The sequence below is a fragment of the Blennius ocellaris genome (genome assembly GCF_963422515.1).
Source record: "Blennius ocellaris genome assembly, chromosome: 23".
In the NCBI taxonomy this organism is placed as follows: Eukaryota; Metazoa; Chordata; class Actinopteri; order Blenniiformes; family Blenniidae; genus Blennius; species Blennius ocellaris.
Window position 1 is genome coordinate 4086082 of NC_137672.1, and position 27994 is coordinate 4114075.

General features: G+C 47.2%; 1 protein-coding gene across 1 annotated transcript in view; it reads right to left on the reverse strand.

The window, feature by feature from the left end:
- Positions 1–27994, reverse strand: part of lrch4 (leucine-rich repeats and calponin homology (CH) domain containing 4) — a 55335-nt gene that overhangs the window by 22058 nt on the left and 5283 nt on the right.

Genomic DNA, 27994 nt, shown 5'->3' on the forward strand with positions numbered 1-27994 from the left:
TTCATCAATAAAGTTGAACTGAATTAAACTTTGTGAACTTCTGTCCCAGTGACATCCAGAAGCGTTTCACTTTTTGCCACATCGTGTCTTCATGGCGTTATGTTGTTTTTTGGATTGTGCTTCTGTCTTTAAATAACCACACGAGCCAGGCCTTCTTTAGTTACGTAACTTTCTTTCTCTTGGCGTGCCTTTCTCCCTTCTCTCAGCTCACTTTTCACATTTTTGTGAACTTTTGGTGTATTTTTTTTCAGACTTTTAGTTTGTGTTTTTGGACCTTTGTGCGCTGAAGTCACGATGACCGTGAAAGGTGAATTCACTGGTTTTCTTACAGCCACGTTGTCTCCTCCTCTCTCACTCACTGACTGATGCTCATCAATGATTACTTTCACAAAGCAGCTTTACATGTGGATGGAACAATGTATTGAAGTAGAGACGGCGGGACAGAGGTGAGGAGGGCACAATTCAACACTAAAGTTTACTAAAGTCATTTCTGTGGTTCAAATCAGATCCAAGAACCGTCGATACGGAGTTGACTGGTCAGACCGTCTGAGGAGAGCCTGGGAGACATGAACATCCACCCTGCTGGTGCTGAGGACACCTCCTGCCCCGCTGCCCTGACAACTGCACTCTTTATGGGGGGGACAACACAGTCATGGGGAAATACTGAGCTGTGCAGCAGGAGGAGGAGGAACAGCAGGATGAGGAGCAGCAGGAGGCAGAGGAACAGCAGGATGAGGAGCAGCGGGAGGAGGAACAACAGGATGAGGAGCAGCAGGAGGCGGAGGAACAGCAGGATGAGGAGCAGCAGGAGGAACAGGAGGAGGAAGAACAGCAGGAGGAGGAACAGCAGGAAGAGGAACAGCAGAATGAGGAGAAGCAGGAGGAGGAGCAGGAGGAGGAGGAACAGCAGAATGAGGAGCAGCAGGAGAAGGAGCAGGAGGAGGAGGAACAGCAGAATGAGGAGCAGCAGGAGGAGGAACAGCAGGAGGAGGAACAGCAGGAAGAGGAACAGCAGAATGAGGAGCAGCAGGAGGAGGAACAGCAGGAGGAGGAACAGCAGGAAGAGGAACAGCAGGAAGAGGAGAAGCAGGAAGAGGAGCAGCAGAATGAGGAGCAGCAGGAGGAGGAACAGCAGGAGAAGGAGAAGGAGGAGGAGGAACAGCAGAATGAGGAGCAGCAGGAGGAGGAACAGCAGGAAGAGGAACAGCAGAATGAGGAGCAGCAGGAGGAGGAACAGCAGGAAGAGGAACAGCAGAATGAGGAACAGCAGGAGGAGGAGCAGAAGGAGGAGGAACAGCAGAATGAGGAGCAGCAGGAGGAGGAACAGCAGGAGGAGGAACAGCAGAATGAGGAGCAGCAGGAGGAGGAACAGCAGAATGAGGAGCAGCAGGAGAAGGAGCAGGAGGAGGAGGAACAGCAGAATGAGGAGGAGCAGGAGGAGGAACAGCAGGAGGAGGAACAGCAGGAAGAGGAACAGCAGGAAGAGGAGAAGCAGGAAGAGGAGCAGCAGAATGAGGAGCAGCAGGAGGAGGAACAGCAGAATGAGGAGCAGCAGGAGAAGGAGAAGGAGGAGGAGGAACAGCAGAATGAGGAGCAGCAGGAGGAGGAACAGCAGGAAGAGGAACAGCAGAATGAGGAGCAGCAGGAGGAGGAACAGCAGGAAGAGGAACAGCAGGAAGAGGAACAGCAGAATGAGGAACAGCAGGAGGAGGAGCAGAAGGAGGAGGAACAGCAGAATGAGGAGCAGCAGGAGGAGGAACAGCAGGAAGAGGAACAGCAGAATGAGGAGCAGCAGGAGGAGGAACAGCAGAATGAGGAGGAGCAGGAGGAGGAACAGCAGGAGGAGGAACAGCAGGAAGAGGAACAGCAGAATGAGGAGAAGCAGGAAGAGGAGCAGCAGAATGAGGAGCAGCAGGAGGAGGAACAGCAGAATGAGGAGCAGCAGGAGGAGAAGGAGCAGGAGGAGAAGGAACAGCAGAATGAGGAGCAGCGGGAGGAGGAACAGCATAATGAGGAGCAGCAGGAGGAGGAGCAGGAGGCGGAGGAACAGCAGGAGGAGGAGCAGGAGGAGGAGGAACAGCAGAATGAGGAGCAGCAGGAGGCAGAGAAACAGCAGGATGAGGAGCAGCAGGAGGAGGAGCAGGAGGCGGAGGAACAGCATAATGAGGAGCAGCAGGAAGAGGAACAGCAGAATGAGGAACAGCAGAATGAGGAGCAGCAGGAGGAGAAGGAGCAGGAGGAGAAGGAACAGCAGAATGAGGAGCAGCGGGAGGAGGAACAGCATAATGAGGAGCAGCAGGAGGAGGAACAGCAGAATGAGGAGCAGCAGGAAGAGGAACAGCAGAATGAGGAGGAGGAGGAGAAGGAGGAACAGCAGAATGAGGAGCAGCAGGAGGAGGAACAGCAGAATGAGGAGGAGGAGAAGGAGGAACAGCAGAATGAGGAGCAGCAGGAGGAGGAACAGCAGAATGAGGAGGAGAAGGAGGAACAGCAGAATGAGGAGGAGGAGGAGAAGGAGATGGCTATTACTGTTTATGTCAGGCGTGAAAAAAATCCACTGGGCTGGTTCGTGGTAAACGCAGCAGGAGGAGGAGGAACAGGAGAAACAAGAGGAGGAGGTGATTCATACTGAGCTTGCGTGTAAAAACTAAAGTGTAAAGGTTCAGTGTCTGACCTGGGGAAGAGGAAGAACAACTCCTGTCTCGGTCAGTCGCTATCAAAATATATCAAAATATATATAAAACAAACGCCTGATGAGATTTAAACGTGTCACAAGGTTCATTTTTGTTTCAATATTTATTTTCTGTCAGGCAGCTCCAGCGCATCCTTTTTGCAAAAAATCAAAATGAGCTGTGGTGAGGCCAAAACGACAGATCCAGCAAGTCCACAGCTTGTTCTTCACCTCAAATGTTTCCAGAAAGACCTTTCGCTAGACTGCTGCAGTACTAAAAGATAACGTTTGGGACCAAGCCACCATGTTGGTCCAGTTCTAACTCCAGGAGCTGACTGTCCAGTTTCCAATCATGTGGAGCGTCTACTTCTGAGCCATGCTACATGCTAAAGAGCTTTGGGGCTCACACACTAAATGCCGAGCATGATTCAATGATGACACACTCATTAGTGAGCTTGTGTGTGTGTGTGTGTGTGTGTGTGTGTGTGTGTGTGTGTGTGTGTGTGTGTGTGTGTGTGTGTGTGTGTGTGTGTGTGTGTGTGTGTGTGTGTGTGTGTGTGTGTGTGTGTGTGTGTGTGTGTGTGTGCATGTTTGTGTGTGTGTGTATGTGTGTGTGGAGACCCGCGGACGGGTGGTCACCCGACAGCTGAGGTACACGGCGGCGGCAGCAGCACATGTGTCGCGTGTGGGCGACAAGCTGCATCTGTGCCAACTGGCTCTATTCCTGCCATGTGATTGGCTGTTCACGTCATGTGGCCAAAAAATGGACCAATCCAATTTATCACAAAGCTTGAAATGTCTCTCGATGTTGTTTTATTAGCCCACCCTTGATCTCACTGGACACTTTAAAACACATTCACAAATAAAGACAAGAAGGCCGTTGCTGGGCTAATCCCCCGCCGGAGGGCTTTATATTTTCTCACAAAGCAGCTCTAAGGCAGCACACTTGGTACACTAGAGGGTGTTCCATGGGTCCTAGTAGATAATTATGTAGAATCTGAAAGGTCTTCTTCATAAGCTATGTCAAAATACGTCTCCAGAGCCCAAAAGGTGTTTTTATGCACTTAGTGACCCTGTGACCTGATATGCAAATTAGGTCATGGTCACCATGGTGCCCCTTCTCCCCAGGTGGAGTGTCCATGTGTGAAGTTTGGTGACTGTGGGCCCAGGAACTGCTGAGAAATGTTTATATGAAAATACATGTATTGTGCAACCATGACGAGCAAACTTCAGACCCTACCAATCTTCAAGGTCAAGGTCAAGGTCAGGTCACTTGGTGTACTGGAGGTTATCCCTGGAGTGTGTATCATGTGTGTATAAAATTTCAGAGCCCTAGCTCAAAAACCTAGGCCTCCAGAGCCCAAAATGTGTTTTTAAGCACTTCGTGACCCTGTGACCTACTTAATATGCAAATTAGGGCAAGGTCACCATAGTATCCCTTCCCCCTCTGAGATGTATCCACATGTGATGTTTGGTCACTGTGGGCCCAGGGGTTGCCGAGATATAGGTAGAAACGTTCGAACGGACGGACGTACGGAGACTGTTTCAAGATCCCCCTTCGGGGCCTATCAGCCACGGCGGGGGATAAAAATGCCATTTAGTATGACCAGAATCTAAAAGAACAGTTGAATCAGAAGAGACAGCGACTTCCTGAAATAAAGCAGCGACATTAAGGACACTGTGTCGTCGTCGTCTTCAAAGAGGGATTAACCAGTGATGGCGTTTCTCTAAATGCAGTGGCAGAAGCGTCACTTCTTCAGTTTGTCAGTTGAAGGACCAACGTGACAGAGGAAAGAGAGCGTGGCGTCATCCTGGCGAAGGGATTAATGGAGATCCACTTTAGGATCTCCACTGACCCGTCTTGACCCTGCTTAGTTACCATGGCGACCACGTACATTTCAAAGCAGGGTCGCCTCACCTAGGACAGGATCGGGTCACATCCTGGATCAGATCCTGGGTTTCTGATCATTTCCTTGATTGTGTGTGCTTCTGACGTCAGCAGGCTAGCTGTACGTGATGTGGTCTTCAGCAAATGGACACTGTGAATGTCGACACGACGTTCAAGTCAGCTCCTGTCATAGTACTCTCCTTCAGGCGCCCCGTTTAAATAGATTGAAGAGCTGTGCTCGTGGCTCAGCTGTATTCAGTCTGAAATCAGAACCACCCCCCCCCCCCCCGACTTTGACAAAGAACAGACAATCACAGATGGCGCTTGAGGCAAACGGCAACGTTCAAAGTTTGTTCAGTGCTGCCAATGATGTAATGCAGCCAAGACACTCGTATATAAAAAGATTCACCTCCAAAACAATCAAAGCCTCCATCAGCGTGAGATCAAAGAAGAAAGCTGCCGAAGAGGCACGCAAAAATAAACTTCATAAAATGATACATTATTACATGAGCCTGTGGCTTCAGCTGGAAATAATCATCTAGGTTAACAATGACGTGTAGACTGGACAGCTGATCACCGTGTGTGTGTGTGTGTGTGTGTGTGTGTGTGTGTGTGTGTGTGTGTGTGTGTGTGTGTGTGTGTGTGTGTGTGTGTGTGTGTGTGTGTGTGTGTGTGTGTGTGTGTGTGTGTGTGTGTGTGTAAGAGGGAGAGACACACAGAGACAGACAGAGAGAGAGAGACAGACAGAGACAGACAGAGAGAGGACAGAGACAGACAGAGACAGAGAGAGAGAGAGAGAGAGAGAGGACAGAGATAGAGAAAGAGAGAGAGACAGAGGGAGAGGGACAGAGAGAGAGAGAGACAGAGGGACAGAGGGACAGAGAGAGAGAGAGAGAGAGAGAGAGAGACAGAGGGACAGAGAGAGAGAGAGAGAGAGAGAAGGACAGAGACAGACAGAGACAGAGAAAGAGAGAGAGACAGAGGGACAGATAGAGACATAGAGAGACAGTGAGACAGAGGGACAGAGAGACAGGGACAGGGACAGAGAGAGAGAGAGAGAGGGACAGAGAGAGACATAGAGAGACAGTGAGACAGAGGGACAGAAGGACAGAGAGAGAGAGAGAGAGAGGGACAGAGAGAGACATAGAGAGACAGTGAGACAGAGGGACAGAAGGACAGAGAGAGAGAGAGAGAGAGTGTGTCTCCTCACAGCATGGAGGCCTTTCACACACTTACATCACTGCTCACACATTTGCTTTCACTGCCTGGTTCTGCTAAACTGCAGCAGATCTGCACACATGGTGGGAGGAAGCATGACTTCAAAACACTCACGTTTGTGATAAAAGCCAGAAGAACCATGGGCCCTGTCTTATTCCAGCTCGTATTACACAACCCGGGTCGCACTGTGTTTTCTGTCTCCTCAGTAAGAAACTCAGCTACACCTCGTTTTCTACCATCGTCAGATTAGATCTCCAGAAGCCTCCAGGAGAGAGATCTTCAGTTTTATGGTGGGATGGGTTTGACCAGTCCAGACAATCTTCTCTCCACGGTCTCAAAGGCCTATCTCTTTGTACGAAGCACTGCACCCACCAGCAGACCCTGGTGTTCATCTATACAAGTCTAGTCCAGGGGTCGGCAACCTTTAATGCTCAAAGAGCCATTTGGTCCCGTTTCCCACTGAACACAACACCCAGAGAGCCACACGCTTTTATTTTGACAGTCCCATAGGAAGACCATGCCAGGAGGACACGACACACAAAACCTTCTTCACTGCTGGTTGACAACTTACAACTAATAAACTAAACTACATGAACTAAGCAACAACAACACAATTATGACCAACACTACAAACCTAGTATAACCCCCAATAATTACATTTAAAACACGACAAACAGAAACTCCCATAATGCATTGCAGCTCTCAGCTCCTTTATTGCTCCACATTATTAAAATGGAAGATAAATGTGGGAGATGTGGATTGTTAGAACCATGAGTGTGATGGTGTGTCTTTAATGTCCTGTAGTTGTTGTGTAATTCACTAGAATGTTCCGTCACTCTCAACAAGTCTGGAATGAACCTCCTGGAATTGTCGCAGTTTTACTGTGAAAGGTACAGGAAGCTCCCAGCTTCAGACACCAGTTGAGCCGCTGTCATGACCTGCAGCCGCAATTCTACATTCTTCATCCATTATTGTTGTAATGACGTTACATCGCTGCGTCGTTCACGACCCTACATTTTACCACTCTTTGTAGAGGGACTGAGCTCTGGGTGGCCTTGCCTCCTTACGTCCCTCCGGGATGAACTGCAGTGGGACCGAGGCTCAAGGAGCCGCAGTGGAGGAACCAAAGAGCCGCGGGTTGCCGACCCCTGTTCTAGTTCTATAGGTCTATGGCCCTGCTCCTCCTGCTGCTAGCATCAGTAACTTCTGCTGCTCCACCGGAGCTTGTCGTCCCTGATTGTCGTGGTTATTTCATGACAATTACGTCCACACCCCGGGGGGGCTGCTGCTCCACCGGAGCTTGTCGTCCCTGATTGTCGTGGTTATTTCATGACAATTACGTCCACACCCCGGGGGGGGGGGTTTAGAATTTTCCCACTCTGGGACCCGTGTTCAAAATAATCCGTTTTCAAGCTTCTTAAACTGCCTCATGTGGACGACAGGCCAAAAACAGCATGTTGAGGTGAACCAGATTCCTGGAGTTGAACTCAGGAAGAAACCTGATCACTGTTTAGATGCCTCTTCATCACGTCACTGTTAATACATTGTTGTTGATCTACTCACACATGTTGAGAAAAAACATGAGCGGTAACTAACTGCTGGTTCACAAAACTTTAGTTTGGTCTAAACACATCTTTCAATCAATCAATCAATTTCATCACAAAATATAAAAAGGAAGCTGCCCAACAGCTGAAATTGATATTGTCGTTCCACATTCTATCACTGACAATTGCACTAAAGTACATTTGATTGGGAAAGTTGACAACAGATCTACCGTCAACTTGCAAAGCAGCAATCTGTTGGGAGTGTTCCAGAAAACTCCGTTCTCAACATGGCGAAGTTCCCCCCGACACTGAGCCACAGCCTGTGTGGTGAAACCAGACTCCCTCAACCTGAAGGTGAGGCAGAGGGAGGAGGGGCGGACTGAGAGGGGAGGCGGAAGACAAAGGAGACACGTCTTGGGAAAGACTTTCTGAGAAAGCAGGAACAGCCACTGACTGGAGGGAGAGCGAGTCAAACCACGGCCACATTTCAACATCACACACGCTTCCAGTCGATCAGACAGTTTGTTCTTTTTCTTGGTTACCAAGCGTTAGAACACATGACAATAAACTTTCATTTACCTTTCCTAAGGCGTCCCTGAACACAACATACCAGCATGTCCAGACTGTTTATGCAGGTTCTGTTGTGAAGGTTTATAGTTTGCATGTTCTCCAGTAAATATGTGGTATTTCTCCAGGTGTGATCCAAGTGCAGCCCCAAAAAAACCTGTGATGTGAGGTGCTCAGCCCAGTCCGAGTCAACAACAAGTCCAACAAGCTTTCTCTTCCCTATAGAGCCCACACAGTCTTTCTGAGGGTCCATCCACACCACGAATAAAACGATCTTTCCTCTCCCGAGCCTTCTCCAAAAAACCTCCGTCCACACGTCGCTATGACCACGGCTCAACACGATGCTTCAGACCATGTAGTACACATGCCAGGCCTTTAGAGGCACTGTGACTCACCAAACACACCAAAAACACAGAAGAAGACAGAGCACATAGACATTTAGAAGTAGATTTCTGCTCTCATATATATATATACATATATATATAAATATAAATTCTATAGGTCTATGGCCCTGCTCCTCCTGCTGCTAGCGTCAGTAGCTTCTGCAGCTCCACCTGATTGTTGTGGTTATTTGATGACATCACAGACCGCGGTGAGGGGAGGGGGGTGATTACCTCATCTTTTTTCCACAGATGATAGTCTTTGTCGTCCGCACCCCGGAGGGTCAGACAACACGAGCCGGGGTTTTAGAATTTCCCCACTCTGGGACCCGTGTTAAAAAAAAACAACCTGTTTTCACACTTCTAAAACTGCCTCATGTGGACGACAGGCCAGAAACATCTGGTTTAGGTGAACTGGTTTCCTGGTGTGGACAACAGGCAGGAAACATCTGGTTTAGGTGAACCAGGTTCCTGTGTGGACGACAGGCCAGGAACATCTGGTTTAGGTGAACTGGTTTCCTGGTGTGGACAACAGGCAGGAAACATCTGGTTTAGGTGAACCAGGTTCCTGGTGTGGACGACAGGCCAGAAACATCTGGTTTAGGTGAACTGGTTTCCTGGTGTGGACAACAGGCAGGAAACATCTGGTTTAGGTGAACCAGGTTCCTGGTGTGGACGACAGGCCAGGAACATCTGGTTTAGGTGAACCGGGTTCCCGGTGTGGACGACAGGCCAGGAACATCTGGTTTAGGCGAACCGGGTTCCCGGTGTGGACGACAGGCCAGGAACATCTGGTTTAGGCGAACCGGGTTCCCGGTGTGGACGACAGGCCAGACACATCTGGTTTAGGTGAACCTGGTTCCCGGTGTGGACGACAGGCCAGGAACATCTGGTTTAGGCGAACCGGGTTCCCGGTGTGGACGACAGGCCAGACACATCTGGTTTAGGTGAACCGGGTTCCCGGTGTGGACGACAGGCCAGGAACATCTGGTTTAGGTGAACCTGGTTCCCGTTGTGGACGACAGGCCAGACACATCTGGTTTAGGTGAACCGGGTTCCCGGTGTGGACGACAGGCCAGGAACATCTGGTTTAGGTGAACCTGGTTCCCGGTGTGGACGACAGGCCAGAAACATCTGGTTTAGGTGAACCGGGTTCCTGGTGTGGACGACAGGCCAGGAACATCTGGTTTAGGTGAACCTGGTTCCCGGTGTGGACGACAGGCCAGAAACATCTGGTTTAGGTGAACCGGGTTCCTGGTGTGGACGACAGGCCAGGAACATCTGGTTTAGGTGAACCTGGTTCCCGGTGTGGACGACAGGCCAGAAACATCTGGTTTAGGTGAACCTGGTTCCCGGTGTGGACGACAGGCCAGGAAACATCTGGTTTAGGTGAACCAGGTTCCTGGTGTGGACGACAGGCCAGGAACATCTGGTTTAGGTGAACCTGGTTCCTGGTGTGGACGACAGGCCAGAAACATCTGGTTTAGGTGAACCTGGTTCCTGGTGTGGACGACAGGCCAGGAACATCTGGTTTAGGTGAACCGGTTTCCTGGTGTGGACGACAGGCCAGGAACATCTGGTTTAGGTGAACCTGGTTCCTGGTGTGGACGACAGGCCAGGAACATCTGGTTTAGGTGAACCTGGTTCCCGGTGTGGACGACAGGCCAGGAACATCTGGTTTAGGTGAACCTGGTTCCCGGTGTGGACGACAGGCCAGAAACATCTGGTTTAGGTGAACCTGGTTCCCGGTGTGGACGACAGACCAGGAAACATCTGGTTTAGGTGAACCGGGTTCCCGGTGTGGACGACAGGCCAGGAACATCTGGTTTAGGTGAACCAGGTTCCTGGTGTGGACGACAGGCAGGAAACATCTGGTTTAGGTGAACCAGGTTCCTGGTGTGGACGACAGGCCAGGAACATCTGGTTTAGGTGAACCTGGTTCCTGGTGTGGACGACAGGCCAGAAACATCTGGTTTAGGTGAACCTGGTTCCTGGTGTGGACGACAGGCAGGAAACATCTGGTTTAGGTGAACCAGGTTCCTGGTGTGGACGACAGGCCAGGAACATCTGGTTTAGGTGAACCTGGTTCCTGGTGTGGACGACAGGCCAGAAACATCTGGTTTAGGTGAACCTGGTTCCTGGTGTGGACGACAGGGCAGGAACATCTGGTTTAGGTGAACCAGGTTCCTGGTGTGGACGACAGGCCAGAAACATCTGGTTTAGGTGAACCTGGTTCCCGGTGTGGACGACAGGCCAGGAACATCTGGTTTAGGTGAACCAGGTTCCTGGTGTGGACGACAGGCCAGAAACATCTGGTTTAGGTGAACCTGGTTCCTGGTGTGGACGACAGGCCAGGAACATCTGGTTTAGGTGAACCTGGTTCCTGGTGTGGACGACAGGCCAGGAACATCTGGTTTAGGTGAACCTGGTTCCCGGTGTGGACGACAGGCCAGAAACATCTGGTTTAGGTGAACCTGGTTCCCGGTGTGGACGACAGGCCAGGAAACATCTGGTTTAGGTGAACCAGGTTCCTGGTGTGGACGACAGGCCAGGAACATCTGGTTTAGGTGAACCTGGTTCCTGGTGTGGACGACAGGCCAGGAACATCTGGTTTAGGTGAACCTGGTTCCTGGTGTGGACGACAGGCCAGGAACATCTGGTTTAGGTGAACCTGGTTCCTGGTGTGGACGACAGGCCAGGAACATCTGGTTTAGGTGAACCTGGTTCCTGGTGTGGACGACAGGCCAGGAACATCTGGTTTAGGTGAACCAGGTTCCTGGTGTGGACGACAGGCCAGAAACATCTGGTTCAGGTGAACCTGGTTCCTGGTGTGGACGACAGGCCAGGAACATCTGGTTCAGGTGAACCTGGTTCCTGGTGTGGACGACAGGCCAGGAACATCTGGTTTAGGTGAACCAGGTTCCTGGTGTGGACGACAGGCCAGGAACATCTGGTTCAGGTGAACCAGGTTCCTGGTGTGGACGACAGGCCAGAAACATCTGGTTTAGGTGAACCTGGTTCCCGGTGTGGACGACAGGCCAGAAACATCTGGTTTAGGTGAACCTGGTTCCTGGTGTGGACGACAGGGCAGGAACATCTGGTTTAGGTGAACCAGGTTCCTGGTGTGGACGACAGGCCAGAAACATCTGGTTTAGGTGAACCTGGTTCCCGGTGTGGACGACAGGCCAGGAACATCTGGTTTAGGTGAACCAGGTTCCTGGTGTGGACGACAGGCCAGAAACATCTGGTTTAGGTGAACCTGGTTCCTGGTGTGGACGACAGGGGTGAACCTGGTTCCTGGTGTGGACGACAGGCCAGGAACATCTGGTTTAGGTGAACCTGGTTCCTGGTGTGGACGACAGGCCAGGAACATCTGGTTTAGGTGAACCTGGTTCCTGGTGTGGACGACAGGCCAGAAACATCTGGTTCAGGTGAACCAGGTTCCTGGTGTGGACGCGCCCTCAGAGAGCTGATGTTAGACTGATGCATCATATTATGAGATGTTCCATCATCACTTAATTTTTTTCAGCCCAACCTTTCCCTTCTTTTCTCCCCCAATCAGGCCCTTTGACACACTTTGCTTTTCTAAAAGGTCACTACATTTTTCTTTTTCCAAAACAAAGGCGTCTTTCTCAATTTCGACTGTCCTCCACTAATCATTGCTTTCTGCAGGTTTTCATTGTCGTCAGTCATGTGATGTTTTTAGGAACAGCTGGACTTCAACCCCCCCCCCCCCCCCCAGTCTGCCGACCTACTCCACCCTCACTGATGCTGGGAGTGTGTCTGTGTGACCCACTAACCCAACCATGCACTGGGGGGGGGGGATTGAACGCCCCCCCACCACTCTCGCCACATTCATCTTGGCTGAGGCGAGACAAAGGCCACGCCCCCACCCTGATAGGGCACCGCAAGAGGACCCGGGCAGGGAGCCCCCACCTGTGCGCGCATGCACACACACACACACACAAATGCCGGACAGCCCAGCCAGGGGCCCGCGGCCATGGCAGTACAACCCCCCCCCACACTACTCTACTCTAAATGTAGTTCTCATCCATATTATGTGAGCTTTACATTCTAAAACCATTTAATAGACTGTCATAATCACAGCCGACCAATCAGAGAGCTGCTTTGTTTTACTGCAACATTTTGAATTGAAGGTTTTTATGGCTGTATTTTACCGGTCTGGACCTCTAAAAATGAAACTGTATGTGTCCTCTAATCTAACATGTGTTTCACACCATTAGGATTAAGGTTATCATTTTTTTTTTAAATTGCATGGGTTAAAAATAGCGTCTGCAATTAATGCATTTTGTCACAAATTTACCAAACGAAAGAGTTTGCATTGAATTGTTTGAACCAGAGGGAGAAAAAGCATTCAGGCTTGTCAGGCTAAAAAGAAAATGACGCGCCATGTGGCTTCATAGCTGCAATCAAGAAAATAAAAGCTGAATGCTGCTTTTGTGGTGAAAAACTAGCAAAGCAAAGTTTGCAAGATGCAGCAGCACGTCGGAGATGCATTACTTTATGAAGGAGAACACCTCTGCAAGGGCACTGCAGAATGTTGCGAGAGGAAGGAGACTCCAGTCGGTGTTTCCAAATATTGACAAAGCACCGACACTCTGTTTGACTCGGACAGACTGTCATTTAGATTTACATCAAAACGAACATTTCTGTATAATGGCTCAGAGTAAAGCAGGGATACCGACAAATATAGACTCTTTTGTATAAAAGACAAATATGTTTCACAGTCTAAATCAGTGCTTCTCAAATGGTGGGGCGAGCTGGGGTGTCAGGGGGGGCGTGGTGGGGTGTCAGGGGGGGCGTGAGGCAGGCGCAACTTTCAGTATTAGTGTCTTTATTCATGCTTGAACGATAAATAAAGGGCCTCCAGCTCATTTTATTAATTTATTTTGATAATCAGGCGATTGTATGCAGAATGCTGGTGCAGCAACTCATACAGTGGTTTATACAGATAAATAAATACATATTATCAGGTTCTCAATGGTAGTACAATTCGGGGGGGGGGGGGGGGGGGCTGAAAACATTTTTGTCCTCTAGGGGGGGCATGACAGAAAAATAATTGAGAACCACTGGTCTAAATACAGACTAATACTTCTAAACTTGTGAAAATGAACCAGTTCTTCAGTCAGAAGAACGACGAAGAGAGCCCCGTAAAGAGTGACATAAGACAGAAGTTACTGGAGCTCCCCACGCATCAGCTGATTACCGACACCTCAAAGGAGCACAACAAGGTCTAGTGTTTCCTCGGACAGAAGGAAGTGTCAAGGCTGCACTGCTTTCCCTCCGTGGGAGAAGAAGAGGAAACCTCTGTCACCCAGTCTGACAGTCTGAGGCCCCATTCACACAACAAGGTTTCACGTGACGAGGGCTGCAACTAAGGATTATTTTAATAATTGATTAATCGGTCGATTATATTTTCTATAAAAAAAAAAAAAAACATTTCAAATTGGAAGGACCAGTTCATATTAAACGAACCAAACATCCAAGATGTTATGATTATTCAAAAGAACATAACTGAATCATTACAAGATGTATACAATATAAATGCATATATACACATGTATATAAGATGTATACAATATATCTACATCGTGTATGTGAACGTGGTTCTGTTGGCTCCATCAAACCTGGACCTTCAGCATGCACTGACGTGGTTCACAGCCGAGTGTGAAGCAGCTGGGATGAAGATCAGCACCTCTAAATCCGAGGCCATGGTTCTCAACCGGAAAAAGGTGGCTTGCCCCCTCCAGGTCGGTGGAGAGACCTTGTCACAGGTGGAGGAGTTCAAGTATCTTGGGGTCTTGTTCACGAGTGGGGGAAAGATGGAGCGTGAGATCGACAGGCGGATCGGTGCAGCGTCTGCAGTTATGCGGACGTTGTATCGGTCCGTCGTGGTGAAGAAGGAGCTGAGCCAAAAAGCAAAGCTCTCGGTCGATCTTCGTTCCTACCCTCACCTATGGTCATGAACTATGGGTCATGACCGAAAGAACCAGATCCCGGATACAAGCAGCTGAAATGAGCTTCCTCCGTAGGGTGGCTGGGCGTACCCTTAGAGATAGGGGGAGGAGCTCAGTCACCCTTAGAGATAGGGGGAGGAGCTCAGTCACCCTTAGAGATAGGGTGAGGAGCTCAGTCACCCTTAGAGATAGGGGGAGGAGCTCAGTCACCCTTAGAGATAGGGGGAGGAGCTCAATCACCCTTAGAGATAGGGTGAGGAGCTCAGTCACCCTTAGAGATAGGGTGAGGGGCTCAGTCACCAGGGAGGAGCTCGGAGTAGAGCCGCAGCTCCTCCACATCCAGAGGAGCCAGATGAGGAGGCTCGGGCACCTGTTTCGGATGGACGCCTCCCTCGGGAGATGTTCCATCATGTCCCTCCGGTAGGAGGCCTCGGGGCAGACCCAGGACACGCTGGAGGGACTATGTCTCTCTATGGCCTGGGAACGCCTTGGGGTGCCACCGGAAGAGCTGGAGGAAATGTCTGGGGTGAGGGAAGTCTGGGCAACTCTGCTTAGACTGCTGCCTCAGTGACCCGGCCTGGATAAGCGACAGAAAATGGATGGATGGATATACACATGTATATAAGATGTATACAATATAAATACATATATACACATGTATATAAGATGTATACAAGATAATGATTAAATAAGATTTACTGTACTTCAGGGACCACATACAGTCCAGTTCCACCCTGAGTGGACCAGACTGGTAAAATATCGCTATAATAACCTTTAAATTTACACTTGACAGCTCCACAGATATGCGAGGTTACAACATGAATCTCAGCCGGGTGGCAGACCTTATGAAACCGTTGTTGACATCCTCGGCTTTGCACGAGTTGTTTTGTTTCGTCTTCCCGCATCGAAGCGCGCTCCGGCGGCCGGCCAGCTAGCTCAAGTTCTGCGTCGCAACTTTGATGTTTCCGAGAGAGCGAACGCCGGCCAAGTGACGCATAAACCGCATGACACCACGAATTGACAATTACATTTGTTCCCAACACTTTCAATCATCAAATTTAATTGATTTGTTGTTGCAACCCGAGTCCCACACCTCTGACAGTTTACGTAGTTTTCTTTGCTCTCCCCGTTTGCTCGTCTCCGTCGGTCTCCTTCCCCACTTTGCATGTCGTGCTTTGCGTAAACATGAAATTATGAAAAGCGGAAGTGGCTTTAATGAAGCATGAAGTCAGAAAATCTTGCCTCGAGGAATTTTAGTGATCGAATTACTCAAACAACTCGAGGAATCGTTTCAGCCCGACACGTGACAACACCTAATCCATTAAAGAAAAGAAGTACGTTTACACTGAAGCAGCAGACACACTGACAACGATGTAGTTAGAATATCACTACGGGCCACCATGTTTGTTTACAAGTGGATGGAGGGGGAGAGCTAATCGCTGTCCTGTAAACGGGGCCTGAAGCAGAGGAGTTGGTCCAGGTCCAGGTCCTGAAGACCGTCCAGGCGGACGAGTGTTACGTCTGATGAGAAGAACCCAACAATCTGTCAAAGCTCCACTCAGCACTCGTGCAGGGCGGCCATGGAAACATTCAGAGCCTCAGTTTGAGAGGAACGTGAACGAAGCCATTGATCAAGATCTGACAGGGACTGGACACCAAACTTCAGCTAGCTGAAGCCACTGTGGAACACTGTCAGGTAAGGAAGGAGGCAAGGAAGGAAGGAAGGAAGGAAGGAAGGAAGGAAGGAAGAAAGGAAGAAAGGAAAAAAGGAAAAAAGGAAGGAAGAAAGGAAGGAAAAAAGGAAAAAAGGAAGGAAGGAAAAAAGGAACGAAGAAAGGAAGAAAGGAAGGAAGGAAGAAAGGAAGGAAGGAAAAAAGGAAGGAAGGAAAAAAGGAAGGAAGAAAGAAAGGAAGGAAGAAAGGAAGAAAGGAAGGAAGGAAAAAAGGAAGGAAGAAAGGAAGGAAGGAAAAAGGAAGGAAGGAAAAAAGGAAGGAAGAAAGGAAAAAAGGAAGGAAGGAAAAAAGGAAGGAAGAAAGGAAGAAAGGAAGGAAGGAAAAAAGGAAGGAAGGAAGGAAGAAAGGAAGAAAGGAAGAAAGGAAGAAAGGAAGAAAGGAAGGAAGGAAAAAAGGAAGGAAGGAAGGAAGGAAAAAAGGAAGGAAGGAAAAAAAGAAGGGAGAAAGGGAGGAAAAAAGGGAGAGAGAGACAGACAGACAGAAATGTTCTAATAATCTTTCATTCATACTGTAGTGCTGCAGGGTTTTCTGTCTTCACACTGAACATTCTGGAGGTACATGTATTTTAAAATGTTTCCATGATGATTATGTATAATAACATATGAACAAGACTTTAGTCATATTGTGTCTTAACACGTTGCAGTGTAATCATCAGCTGCAGCAGCTACTGCAGAAGGGGGTCAGAATTACTGGCAACCATGTGTCTGACGGACTGGACACACATCAAGTTCGAATAGGAAACATGTTCATTAGTAAATAAATTAAATTGTTTAATTTTGAACCTGTTCTTTTACAATACATTAAATAGCTCAGCCTTTTTGTTACAGGAATGTATAACTCTAAATAATAGTGTAAATTAACAAACAAGATTTCTAAAACCAGTTTTGTCCTTACTCTAATGAATCAGTGATATAAATCTTTGAAGATGTTTATGATCTCAAGGAGATGGAAATGTGAAACTGAGGTTAGGAATATAAAATCCCAATCAACTGTTTATAACGTGTTTTTTTGTGGGGGGAGTGAGTGGGGGGGGGGGGGTCGTAGTCAGGAGATTTTTTATGAGCACATTCTTGTGGGGGTTCATATCCGCAGCTCAAAATGGACCTGGGTGAGTTTGTTTTCTCCTGGAAAAAGCCTGGCGCACCGACGTGGAGTAGTGAGGAAGTGGTTCCTTTACAAGCCATCTTTCTAGCAGGTGGGGTGAGAGGATGTGATGTGAGCAGTGCATTCTGGGTAGTGAACAAACAGCTAACCCTGCGAATCAGAAGAAGACGCAGAAAAAAAAAACATGTAAAATATCTCGCAGACAAATGTGAAGTGGAGAGGAAGAAGTAGAGAGGAGGAAGTAGAGAGGAGGAAGTAGAGAGGAGGAAGTAGAGGGGAAGACGTAGAGAGGAGGAAGTAGAGAGGAGGAAGTAGAGAAGAAGAGGCAGAGAGGAAGATGTAGTGAGCATGAGGTAGAGAGGATGAGGTAGAGAGGAGGAAGTAGCGAGGAAGAGGTAGCGAGGAAGAGGTAGCGAGGAAGAGGTAGCGAGGAAGAGGTAGCGAGGAAGAGGTAGCGAGGAAGACGTAGCGAGGAAGACGTAGCGAGGAAGACGTAGCGAGGAAGACGTAGCGAGGAAGACGTAGCGAGGAAGACGTAGCGAGGAAGACGTAGCGAGGAAGAGGTAGAGAGGAAGAGGTAGAGAGGAAGAGGTGCAGAGGAGGAAGTAGAGAGGAGGAAGTAGAGGAGGAAGGAGCGAGGAAGAGGTAAAGAGGAAGAAGTAGAGAGGAAGAAGTAGAGAGGAGGAAGTAGAGAGGAGGAAGTAGAGAGGATGAAGTAGAGGAGGAAGGAGCGAGGAAGAGGTAAAGAGGAAGAAGTAGAGAGGAAGAAGTAGAGAGGAAGAAGTAGAGAGGAGGAAGTAGAGAGGAAGAAGTAGAGAGGAGGAAGTAGAGAGGAGGAAGTAGAGAGGAAGAAGTAGAGAGGAAGAAGTAGAGAGGAAGAGGTAGAGATGAAAAGGTAGAGAGGAAGAAGTAGAGAGGAAGAAGTAGAGAGGAAGAAGTAGAGAGGAGGAAGTAGAGACGAGGAAGTCGAGAGGAAGAAATAGAGAGAAAGAGATAGAGAGGAAGAAGTAGAGAGGAAGAGGTAGAGATGAAAAGGTAGAGAGGAAGAAGTAGAGAGGAGGAAGTAGAGACGAGGAAGTCGAGAGGAAGAAATAGAGAGAAAGAGATAGAGAGGAAGAAGTAGAGAGGAGGAAGGAAAGAGGAAGAAGTAGAGAGGAAGAAGAAGAGAGAAAGAAGTAGAGAGGAAGAGGTAGTGAAAGAGGCACTCATCAACATCTGGTGTGAAGACTTCATATGACGGTTGTTGCTAGCTACCATTAGCCATGAGCTAACTCTCATGGTTCTTCTTTACTTCCTCTCTGGTCACTTTGTTTCAGACGAGACTTTCTCAGCATTCCCAAGCACCAGCTTGATGAAGCACATAGATCAATGTGGCAGCAGAGTACTTGAAAAAGCATAGATTTTTGTTCTTTGCATCGTACATTTCATTTACTACTTTTGAAGCCTGCGCTTTTGAAAGAAAACATTTCAAAAAGTTCAAGCTACCAGATAAAATCTTTAAAAGATAGTTCCCATAAAAGGCATCAGTTGTGCAAAGAGAATAAACTGATACAATACCTCGGGAATCTTCAGGAGTTTCTGTGACGGTAAGGTATTTTTAAAAAAAAAACCCCGGGGAAGACTTATTTTAGATGTTAATTTATTTATTTATGTTTGTATTATTTTGCCAATCTTGGAGGAACCAGTTTCACTTTATTTGTTTATTGTAACAGCATGCTTTGTAATCTCGGAGTCTCCCCTGAAAGAGCTGATTTAAAGTGCCCAACGCTCCAGTAATCTGTTCCGCAGAGAGTCTGTGTGGTTCAGGTCTTTTCTATGCAGCGTGGTTCTTCCTCAGTGAATCGGCCATCTGGACACCAAACAGTGGGAGTTAATGGATCTGCATAGTTACATAAGAGGAGGCCGGCCACGGTGTTCATTATTCACCAGTGGATTATATACACACGCTGGCATAGTGTTGCGTTCTGCTAGTGGGACGGCAGAAATGGGACTCGGGCCGACGAACTGATGCCTGGCTCTTGAGCCTGGGGCAGAGCGGTGCTCACACGGTACACCGACACAGGAAATAAAAGACTTCAGAGAGCCTGAAGCTCAACTCTCACACAACCAATCCTTTTGAAAGCTTTTCAGAAAATGTGATCCTTCTATGGTAGAGAGTAATAGTATTACAAAACACAGAGGTATATTGAAACTGGGGATGCAACGGCTCTCTGGAAAACACTGAACCACTGGGCTCAATGCACCCTTATAGACCTGGGGGGTTTTGGTTTGGTTTGGCATTGATGTGTGTGACTTGTACACAGGCCGAGTCACTCAGCTGTACTGAAGCCTTGGCCAGGTTTAGACGTACCTGGGTTTCTGAAAAAACTGATATTTCTCTGCATTTCAGTGCCTTCACACATAAAGGAATGTTTCCTGACAACTCTGGCCACAGTGTGGAGATCTGGAGAAAATCTGGGTCTCTGTTTGCATCTAAAGGGGGCTAGGCGGATATTTACGTCACGAGTCGCGACGTGCTGTTTATTTCCCAGGATTCTGATTGGCCATCATGGCCTTCGTGCTTCATGCTACACTGCCCCCTACAGGTCTGGCTGCTCTTAGCAGCTCTGAACCAGGTGGACATGTCGGTCAGTGTAAATGAAGAGTTTTTTTTTAAATGTGAAGAGGGAAATATACATGTTTTTTTTAAACTGGGTACATGTCAACATGGCCTTAATGTCCAATCACTGGCTCCACCCAGTCAACCCCCCCCCCCCCCCCCAACAGCTGATTGCACTCAGCGCAGTAGAAAAGTATTATGTTCAGGTGATACAGAGTGAAGCATGTGTTCCAGCCAAGGCGGAAGCTAAGCACATTTATGTTGTTGTCCAGGGCACAGAAGCCGAGAAGGAGGAGCGGGGCTGTTAGCCATTAGGTTGGCTAGCATAGCCCTCTTCCCCACCACCTGCCACCAGGAGCATCGCTCTCTCCTTCCAGGCTGCCGTTTCCTAAATTCAGTTTTTTCAGGAGTCAAATCTCTGTTGTCTTAAAATAAGTTGAACTAGAGCCACGGCACACAGAGGAGTTGAGAGGCACAAGTTTAAAGAAGCATACAAATCTTCAGTGTGGGATTGTTTTGGTTCAACAGAGACTTCACTGTATGCAAATGTTGCTTGAAACTCCATACATGAAGGGAAACACAAGCAATGTGAGCGTAAGCAACCCTGATGCAAGGCTTTCTGAGCCGAGCCCAACATACCCAGGATACCTCTCTATTCCCTGGGTTGACTTCCCCAGACAGCCACGGTCCCGACATGCAGCAGGTTATCAACTCAGTAGCTCGACCCAGGGTTTTCCCACCTTGATCAATGCGCGTGCACATAAACACGGTGGAGCATCTGATCAGTCACAAGCAGTGCAGAGCAGCTCACATAGACGAGGAGCACGCACCATCCAAACCAACGCTATTGTCGCAGGCTAATTTCATGCGCAACTTCACGAGATTATACAACGCTCATTCATCAAGACAACTGTGATCACGTCATTTCACTCTAGAAGTGCACACACGACTCTTGTAACAGATGTAATCTCGGACCAGCGGATCACATGCACACGTTTTGGTCGTGCCCCAAACTTTTTGAATTTTGGCGTACCATTTTCGATACGTTGACGACGGGCCTTGGTCGTGCAGTGAATCTTGACCCCCTCGTCGCTCTTTTTGGATCACCCCCATCACTCGGTTGGTCGAAAACCTCACAACAACCGTTCACTACCTTGCTTGCAAGGAGGCTTATCCTCCTGAAATGGACGCACTCATCCCCACCTACACATAATAGATGGATTCAAGAGATTTTGCGATGCGCGAGACTTGAGAAAATCAGATTCTCCCTGAACGGTTCCCTACAGGCCTTTTATAAAACCTGGCAACCCGTTCTACTGCATATAGACACCTTGCACATTGAAGCTGAAACACAATAAGCTGAGTTGTTAAATTCTTTATTTATTTTAGTTTATTATTTTATCATGTTGTTATTGTTTGGTTTTTTGTGTGTTCGTTTGTTTGTTCTGTTTGGTTGTTTTTTATTATTTATTTATTTATTTTTAATTAATATTTAATTATTTACATAATTTTTCATTGTGATTATCTTCAACCCTTGAGTCCTTGTCTTGTCTTGTCTCGTATTGTGGTGTGAATGCTGCGAGTGAATGATTTATTTTGTTCGGGAAGGGAGAATTGCTCTCCAATGCACCTTGGTTTTATATTACGTTTTACTGTAGCGAGTTTAATGACATTGAGAGATGACCATTGTTGTACATCTGGTATGTTTTTACATGTGTCTGTACCTCCCAATGTAAAAACCAATAAAAATATTTGACAAAAAAAAAAGAAGAGCACACACATTTTTTGGCAGTGCTTCCTCAGTGCTCTTCTTTTAAAGGTCATGCTTTTTATTAAATTCTTTTGAGGCTAGAAAAACGTCATTAGATTTATATATTCAAACATTCTTGTCCGTTTTCAGATGTGTCTCTCCATGGTAAAAGTGACAGTGTGCATAAGAGCAGGCTATATGGTGGCAAATACAAGTTTCCCTCAGTTTAGTGGCAAATACATTATATACACACACACACACACACACTGCGAACATAAAAAATGAGCAGCACGTTTGCCTTCAGATGGGTAACGTTGTCCTACAGACATTTCTCTGGTTACCACCCCCCCTGGGAGTGAGGAGGAATTCCCCCTCCCCACCAGCTGCTGTGCTCCGAGAGAGAAAACACACCAGCAGGTTTGATGCCAGTAAAAATAATCAAAAGTACATCAGGACACGCCAACCAGCCTCTTCAACCCTGAAATAAAGTGGAGACACTACAATCTTCATTATAAAGCACTTTGTCTCTCAGCCTGACGAACCAAACACAGACCCCCCCGGCTACAATCACCAAACAACAGGATCAAATAACAGGAACAGAGCCACTGAGGACTCAAACCGAGTCCAACTGAAGACAATATGACACTAAAACAAGTCTGGAATCTCATCTTAAGTAGTGATTTTAAAGAAGTCACCGATTCTGAGAGTCTTATTTCATTCCCTATGCCAGTGCTTCTCAAATGGTGGGGCGAGCCCCCCTGGGGAGGGCGTGGTGGGGTGTCGGGGGGGGTGTGAGGCGGGCGCGACTTTCAGTATTAGTGTCTTTATTCATGCTTGAAGGATTAAAAAAAGGGCCTCCGGCTCATTTTATTAATTTATCTTGATAATCAGGCGATTGTATGCAGAATGCTGGTGCAGCAACTCATACAGTGGTTTATACAGATAAATAAATACATATTATCAGGTTCTCAATGGTAGTACAATTCGGGGGGGGGGGGGCTGAAAAAAATTCTGTCCTCTAGGGCAGTGATTCCCAACCGGGGGTACACGGGCCCCTAGGGGTACGCGAGGGTATTGCAGGGGGTACGCAGAAAGATTATAAATTAGCCTACAGTATCCACACACACAAAAAAAAAAATTATACTATATTATATTGTATTATATCATGAATTTTAGTAAGGCCATACGTTTATTTTCCATGAGTAGCAGTTCGTCCACAGTGATTGTAACACTACAATGCACATAATATGAAAAGACTATAAAGTGGCGCGCTTTAAAAAAAAAAAAAAAAAAAAAAAAAAAAAAGGTTCACGTTCTTGCTGCGGGCGCGCACGATTCGCGAAGCTAGCTAACTCTAGCTGCATACCGACTGTAAACATGGATGCATGGCTAGGCAGGAGTAAACGTCCAGCTACCGCTACTGCTACCGCTACCGCTACTGCTACCGCTACTGCTACTGCTACCGCTACTGCTACCGTCGCCTCGGAGCCCAGTGAAAAAAGGAATTATGAAAGACAAGCAAGCGCAAGTGTCTCATTAAAAGGTATGTTTTTACACTGACAATAATTGTTTTATTTAAATGAGCAGTTGGATAGATAGAAAGACAAAGGGTTAAATATAAGTACACATTAAGGCGAATAATCACACACGAGAGAGGGGGTACTTTTCACATGGAAACCAGCTCAAGGGGTACACTGGTCAAAAAAGGTTGGGAACCACTGCTCTAGGGGGGGGCGTGACAGAAAATAATTGAGAACCACTGCCGTATGCTAAGGACAGCTGGGGCGCTTGTATTTATCTAGTTATATGTGCGTATGTAGCCAACGCTTTGCAAACTCCAATCAAATGAACGGTTCAGGGGTGATTTGTCATCAGCCATCAGATTGTGGGAGTGAACAGATCCTGGGCTGTATATATATATATATATAATTGCTCCATTGCTGGAGCTCCAGGGTGCGCCTTCAGTCAGGGCGCCAACTGCACGCACACTGCTAACTCCCCTTTTCCACTCTCGGCCAATCACGTCACCTCGCCCATCAAACCGGCAACTCAACTGGAGCAACGCAGCAACCACACAAAGCCAATGCTTAAAATGTTAACCTGCACAACAATGTTGCTGCTAGCTAGCTAGCTAGCTAGCTAGCTATGCTGCTGTGAGCTGAAGATCTGAAAAGATGAAAAGAAAACTGCTCATCCCCACAATGAGTCCGCACATCTTCACTTCACATCTTCACTTCACTTCATGAAGCCGGAAGTTTCTGGAAGATGTTGAGCCTAAATATTCAGTGCAAGGAAGCTAAACGCTAAAACGTCGTGATTAAAGGCTTCAAATGGACCTGAATGCTCAATATACGCTTCAGCTCCAATGTTTACAATGCTGAAGTGGAAATTATTCTAAATATTAACATTTTCTGAGAGTTGTCCTTATTTCATGTAACCAACTGACTTGTTTACATGAAAACGTTAATTTACTTGATGTAGATAGTAGTTCTAGAAAGGTCTCTCATTGCAGGAGCATTCACAGTAAAACAGGTTCGTGTGGAAACCTGGAGGCAGAGAGGACTCATAGGGCAAGGCAGAACTGAAGAAGACTGCGCTGACGAGCAGACCACATCCGCACAGCACACACACACACACACACACACACACACACACACACACAAACCTCTGGAGTCTTTTCGTGTAGCTTGCAGCGGTTAACGGGAATAAAGAGCAGTGGTTGTATGAGGAGCACCTTGCAGCCCCTCAGCTCTGTGTGTTGTTTCAGAGGACACACACACACACACACACACACACACACACACACACAGTAGCTTGTTACTGGACCAAACCACTGTTACAGTCTGTGTCCTGGTTCTTCTGGCAGAGCTGATCGGTGAGATCAGTGACGTATCACATTTTGGAGTGACGTAATAACGTGGCTCTCACTTGACTCCATTAACGGTGGAAAAAGAACCGGTTCTTTTAAGAACTGGTCCTGAAAAAGAACCTGGTTCTTTCTGCTGGAAAAGCTCTATAAAATACTTAAAGATTGGAGTTAAAGATTCACTACTTGCTTTAATGTGCTTCTTCCATTTCTTTTAAAGCTTCAATGTATTTTTTTTATTAATATATTTCTTTGATTCCTTTGTAAAGCACTGTGAATTGCCATGTTCGAACGGTCCTCCATAAAGCAATTTGCCTTTTCATGCCTATTCTTTTCGATCTGCCATTCCTCAGTATTTTTACGTTACATTGAGGTTAAAATCTATATCTGCATTCTTCATTTTTATATCCAGAGGATTCTGTGGCTCCAGAGTTTCCGTTCAGTGGGAAACGGGTCCAAAAGGCTCCAAGTGTTGAAGGTCACGACCCCTGGACGAGTGAAAATGGGATGTTTTTCTCTATGAAATGCTGTGTTCGTTGTTTTGTTTTACTGAGATTAATATAAATGAAGTATTGAATGCTGGTCGTATGCGTTTCCCACCTCATTGTGAGAAATGATTCATGCGATCAGCGTCTTCACATAGAAGACTCGGGACTCCTTTGACCATCCCTAAAACCAGGTGGCGTGATCAGAGCCAAACAGTTTTCCAGGTCACACCCTGGCCACACCAAGGCTCAGAGTCACGTCTGCTGGACCGGTCATCTGTGTTCCTCAACATGCCTTCAGTTGGAAATAAAGGATGTAGCTTGGCGTCTCTTTTTGAAACAGAAACAGACTCAGCTTCTGCAGTTAATTACCTGTCACAAAGGAAATCCAGGTAGTCTCATGCAGACATGTTGGATTTGCCCTGATTACGCGTTTCTAACCAGTAAACAGAGCTCACAGGTTGTGATTATCACAGAGGATCTGTGGAAATGACGCATAAAAAAACAGCCAAACTCAGACAACAGAGTCCAGTGCCACCCGAAGATCTCTCACATCATTAAGATGCTTTTTAGTGTGAGTTCATGCTGCTATGTGAAATAACTGAGTTGGTGTTGTTCCGGTACAAAGAAATGTATTTACTGAAGACAAGTTTTACTCATTGAGTTTGTGATGTGCAAGTATAAAAACAACATTTCAAGATGTGAACAGACTTTGAAGATCTGTTGGATGGTTTTCATCCCGGGACAGGGTGGAGCTGTGTGCGTGTGTGTGTGTGTGTGTGTGTGTGTGTGTGTGTGTGTGTGTGTGTGTGTGTGTCCTCTGAAACAACACACAGAGCTGAGGGGCTGCAAGGTGCTCCTCATACAACCACTGCTCTTTATTCCCGTTAACCGCTGCAAGCTACACGAAAAGACTCCAGAGGTTTGCTTGTGTGCGTGTGTGTGTGTGTGTGTGTGTGTGTGTGTGTGTGTGTGTGTGTGTGTGTGTGTGTGTGTGTGTGTGAACCCTTGACCTTCCTGAGGGAAGCTGCTGTGTTCAGCAGGAAGGGGGAGGAGGCAGTCCTGTTCTAATGAACACTGCTGGGTTGCTGCAGTCCGACTCCAACAGAGATTTTTTTTTCCTGGAACATCCCGTGTGTCGTCGTTTGCTCTGAACCTTTAACATGCTTGGACATCCTGAGTCTACGACGGGAAAAACTCCTCTGTCTTACAGTGGCTGAGTACAACTGAGCTCCTTCACTTGTGCGGCTGATCACCTGAATAGATTAGGTCACGCAGCTCTTCATCTTTGATCAGTTTGTGAAAAATACATGGAAGTTTAATGAGGTTGAATGATTTGGCAGAAAGATGACAACAACAAATGGAATGGATACCCAAGAGAAGAACTAGAAAGCCCAATTGATGCTGTTCGGTCCTTCCTGATGAGGTTGAGCACAAACATTATTCCTGCACGATGGAGCCAGCGGCCTCATTTCATCACATCTTTCTTTTGTCTTTGTCTGTTTGAGAAACTCTGAGGCTTCTAGAAAGTCATCTTCACTCCTTTTAGCGGTTTTACACCTTAGGTTGCTCTTTTAGGGCTTGAGATGCTTTTATCTTCAAAAGTTCTCAGAAAAATTTTCAAATTCTAGCCTTACTTTGTAAATACGGGGCACTGGAGAGGCACAAGAAAACACTGACACAGGTTACATTGAATATGTTTGGATTTCATCATTGAGGAAAAAGTGCATGAAAATACTTTTACTGAATGTACTTGAATTTTTGCAGCAGCTATTATACATAAGCTGTACTGGTCCAGGCCAGTGGCCATCACTTAGCGTTCCATGTAATAAGTTTGAAACCAGTCATTTAAACCACAATGTCGTTTAGAAGATGGCCAAATCTGACAGTTAAGCACTTATAATGAAGTAACGATAAAGACAACAATTGAAGGGACGTGATGCAGCTCAGCTCGTCCCGGGTTCATCCTTCCTATCATATCAAGTAAAAGCAAATCGTGATGAGGGCTTGGTGACAATACAGTCGCAAGTTATCCAGCGGTATCTAAAAATAGCAATGGTATCAGTTTCATTACAGTCATTTTTATTTTAGTTTTTTAAATCTGCGCCCATTGGCTATGCTTATAACATGAGGATTATTTATTATCCCCCGCCGTGGCTGATAGGCCCCGAAGGGGGATCTTGAAACAGTCTCCGTACGTCCGTCCGTTCGAACGTTTCTACCTATATCTCGGCAACCCCTGGGCCCACAGTGACCAAACTTCACATGTGGATACATCTCAGAGGGGGAAGGGATACTATGGTGACCTTGACCTAATTTGCATATTAAGTAGGTCACAGGGTCACGAAGTGCTTAAAAACACATTTTGGGCTCTGGAGGCCTAGGTTTTTGAGCTAGGGCTCTGAAATTTTATACACACATGATACACACTCCAGGGATAACCTCCAGTACACCAAGTGACCTGACCTTGACCTTGACTTGAAGATTGGTAGGGTCTGAAGTTTGCTCGTCATGGTTGCACAATACATGTATTTTCATATAAACATTTCTCCTCATTTCTCAGCAGTTCCTGGGCCCACAGTCACCAAACTTCACACATGGACACTCCACCTGGGGAGAAGGGGCACCATGGTGACCAGGACCTAATTTGCATATCAGGTCACAGGGTCACTTAGTGCATAAAAACACCTTTTGGGCTCTGGAGACGTATTTTGACATAGCTTATGAAGAAGACCTTTCAGATTCTACATAATTATCTACTAGGACCCATGGAACACCCACTAGTGTACCAAGTGTGCTGCCTTAGAGCTGCTTTGTGAGAAAATATAAAGCCCTCCGGCGGGGGATTAGCCCAGCAACGGCCTTCTTGTTATTGTCGCAACGAGAGACTGATGTTTGATAAAAGAAAACACTGTGGGCCGAAAGTGATTTGTAACTCGTCACAGTAATACCATATACCCCGGGATGACGTGGGGGGGGGGGGGGGGGGGGGGGGGGGTTTGAATGTGGATCCCGCCCCACTCAAACTGTGACATTAAACTTCTTTGTGAGGTGTTTCATTAACTGTCAAAGTGTGGCTTCCTTCCTGTCTGAGGATGTCGTGCACCACAGACCAGACACGCAGCTCAAACTGCTAGAAACACACTCGTCCACCACTTCTTCTTCTTCACCATTTCACTCTCCTTTCTCATCTGCTGTGCCTCATTATGAC